Here is a 4,111-nt window from a genome sequence, read left to right as displayed (position 1 = left end):
AAGTGGGGGGGCAGGGATTCGCGGCTCGGGGACTGGCTGGGTGTCGGTCGGCGGGTGGTGAGCAATTCCCCTGCACATCATTTGTACATTTCAATCCTTTTATTACTACTGTTGTCATTTTATTAGTGTTATCATTATCATTATTAGTTTCTTCTTTTCTGTTCTATTAAACCATTCTTATCTCAACCCACGAGTTTTACTTCTTTTCCCGATTTTCTCCCCCATCCCACTGGATGGGGGGGAGTGAGTGAGCGGCTGCGTGGTGCTTAGTTGCTGGCTGGGGTTAAACCACGACACAAGCTTTTGTTGGGTATGAAATGCCAAATATCTGAGACAATATGCACTTTGTTTTGCTTATGTAATGCAGGGATATGCAGACAAACTCTGAAGCAGAAACAGGTAAACTAATTGCTATGACTATTAATTTACTTATTATCAATTAAATTAGTTAAGAAAAAGAGAAATGTCTTTAGTTCCTGATTCCTGTCACTGAGCCATGGCAAAAAAAGTATATTTGCCACAGAGCTGCATTTTTGGGACCTACTTTTATAAACACTGGGGTTATTTTATAAATACCAGGGTCAGGCTACAACTTAGCTTAAAATTACTATTGACTGATAGCTGTTGATTATGTTGCAAAGGTGAACTGAACCCTGATGTAAATGTGCTGGAGGTCATTGTCCTGGTGAAGTAATGCCTAAATATTGACTATAGATGACCTATAACTTATTGAAACACACGTTTTTGTATACATTTAAAAGTAGATATAAAAAGACTTCCAAAAAGCTGAGGAATTGGCAGATATTGCCATATGCAGATGCTTGTGAAGAATCTCTATTCAGTACACCCACTGGGAGTGGTTTATGACTTTGAGACCACTCTCCAGGCTCCTATATCTTGGAGTCCTAAGAGTTGATGTGAGGATGCATGGCCCTGTTTACAGGACTGTTGCATGACATGTGCTGCACTGGAGTACAGTGATGCTCTGGCCACAGAGCATCTCTTCAGCATGTGTTAGAGCCAGCTACTGAGCTGCTACTCAGTTTTCTGTGCATCTCGCTGAATAAAAAGCTTAACAGCTTCTGTGCATCACTGACGTGAACAGGGCCAGAGTGGCCCTCAGGGTATGCCTCAGTACATTCATGATGGATACAGAAAGGTACTAAGGCAATATTAGTTGTCCCTTCTTTAAAAGCTGTGGTTCTGGTTGCCTTGAACATCACCAGAGATACTATTAGCATTACAGTCCCCAGTGGGAATCAAGGCGTAGTATGTTTGCCACCATAAAGACATAATAATAAAAAATAAGTCCTGCCTCAAACCTTTTAGGATCTATAATACTGGTAAAGGGAAAGAGGGGAAACAGAAATGGCACAAAAAGTGAGTTTCTGAAGATTAAACAGCATGCATGAAAAGAACATGGAATTAAATGCAGGTTTTCTGAAAAGTGGTGCACTTACAGCAGTGTTACATCTTGCCCTCCAAAACTCTGATTTTTTTGTAAGGAGAATCTGGAAGCCTGGGTTAGGCATCTGTCGTGGTTTAACCCCAGCCAGCAACTAAGCACCACACAGCTGCTCACTCACTCCCCCCCATCCAGTGGGATGGGGGAGAAAATCAGGAAAAGAAGTAAAACTCGTGGGTTGAGATAAGAACGGTTTAATAGAACAGAAAAGAAGAGACTAATAATGATAATGATAACACTAATAAAATGACAACAGTAGTAATAAAAGGATTGAAATGTACAAATGATGTGCAGGGCAATTGCTCACCACCCGCCAACCGACACCCAGCCAGTCCCCGAGCCGCGAATCCCTGCCCCCCCACTTCCCAGTTCCTAAACTAGATGGGACGTCACAGGGTATGGAATACACTGTTGGCCAGTTTGGGTCAGGTGCCCTGGCTGGGCATGAGAAGCTGAAAAATCCTTGACTATAGTCTAAACACTACTGAGCAACAACTGAAAACATCAGTGTTATCAACATTCTTCACATACTGAACTCAAAACATAGCACTGTACCAGCTACTAGGAAGACAGTTAACTCTATCCCAGCTGAAACCAGGACAGTATCCACCCCTTATTCTATACCATTGACGTCATGCTCAGTTCCCATACCTTTAGTTACATCCTGATCAATCATCACCACCTTTCCATCCCTTTGAGACATATGAACAATGATATGTATATATATATAAGTATACACACACAGAGATATCAGTTCTTTAGTTCATGGGTTATGTTCATAAAATGTTCGTTGAGTTCATTTAGTTTCCGACTCTGGGCTCCATCTGTCATACCAGTCTGTCTGGGCAGGAGGGATGGTGCAAAGTCCTCTCAGTCGGTAGAGCAGGATTGGGCTTCAGTGCGGTGTGACGAGCAGATGACATTTGGCGCAGCAGGAGGATGGTGTGCACCGTTGGATTGTTGCATGCTGGAGTCAGTTCTGGTTCCATCACTACTGCGCTTCGCTCAGTTTTATCACAGTTCTTTCTTGCTTGATCCAAGTGATTCTTACTATAGTACTATGGATATAGCATATAACAATTATAGTAATGATAACATACAGTAGCAGGGTTATATAGCAACTAATATCATACAGTTTAATTCTGGCTATTTTCACCTAAAATCAAATCCCCTTGAGGCACACATCGGACTTCCCCATCTTTTCGCATCACCCACCAAGTGGACACAGGCCCTTGAGCAAAAGCAATCCCACGAATGGGTTTTCCTTTGCCTGAGGCAGGAGTAACCCAGACTGTTTTCCCTAACATGTTTTTCATGTGCACTACAGGGACTTTATCCCCTTCTACAGTATATAAAAATTCTGACTGGGCAGGGCCACTCCGATTGGCAGATCCTCTGGTGTTGACTAACCAGGTGGCTTTTGCTAAATGTGTATCCCAATGTTTGAAAGTTCCACCCCCCATTGCTCTCAATGTAGTCTTTAACAGTCCATTGTATCGTTTGATTTTCCCAGAGGCTGGTGCATGATAGGGGATATGATACACCCACTCAATGCCATGCTCTTTGGCCCAGGTGTCTATGAGGTTGTTTCGGAAATGAGTCCCATTGTCTGACTCAATTCTTTCTGGGGTGCCATGTTGCCACAAGACCTGCTTCTCAAGGCCCAGGATAGTGTTCTGGGCAGTGGCATGGGGTACAGAATATGTTTCCAGCCATCCGGTGGTTGCTTCCACCATTGTCAGCACATAGCGCTTGCCTTGGCGAGTTTGTGGGAGTGTGATATAGTCACTCTGCCAGGCTTCCCCATATTTATATTTCAGCCATCGCCCTCCATACCACAGGGGCTTTAACCGCTTGGCTTGCTTAATTGCAGCACATGTTTCACATTCATGGATAACCTGTGCGATAGTGTCCATGGTCAGGTCCACCCCTCGATCTCGAGCCCATCTATATGTTGCATCTCTTCCCTGATGGCCTGAAGTATCATGGGCCCACTGAGCCATAAATAGCTCACCCTTATGTTGCCAGTCCAGGTCCGCCTGAGACACTTCAATCTTGGCAGCCTGATCCACCTGTTGGTTGTTTTGATGTTCTTCAGTGGCCCGATCCTTGGGTACATGAGCATCTACATGACGTACTCTTACAACCAGATTCTCTAGCCGAAAAGCAATATCTTGCCACAGTGCAGCAGCCCAAATGGGTTTACCTCTGCACTGCCAGTTGCTCTGCTTCCATTGCTGTAACCACCCCCACAGGGCATTTGCCACCATCCAGGAGTCAGTATAGAGATAGAGCACTGGCCACTTCTCCCTTTCAGCAATGTCTAGCGCTAGCTGCATGGCTTTCACTTCTGCAAACTGACTCGATTCACCCTCTCCTTCAGCAGTTTCTGCAACTTGTCGTGTAGGACTCCATACAGCAGCTTTCCACCTTTGATGCTTTCCCACAATGCGACAGGATCTGTCAGTGAACAGGGCATATTGCCTCTCATTCTCTGGCAGTTTATTATACAGCGGGGCTTCTTCAGCACATGCCACCTCCTCCTCTGGTGACATTCCAAAATCTTTGCCTTCTGGCCAGTCCGTGATCACTTCTAAAATTCCTGGGCAACTGGGGTTTCCTATGCGAGCCCGTTGTGTGATCAGT

The sequence above is a fragment of the Haliaeetus albicilla genome, chromosome W (assembly GCF_947461875.1).
Source record: "Haliaeetus albicilla chromosome W, bHalAlb1.1, whole genome shotgun sequence".
Taxonomy (NCBI): domain Eukaryota; kingdom Metazoa; phylum Chordata; class Aves; order Accipitriformes; family Accipitridae; genus Haliaeetus; species Haliaeetus albicilla.
The sequence above is the reverse complement of the archived record's forward strand: the minus strand, read 5'-3'. Positions refer to the sequence as shown.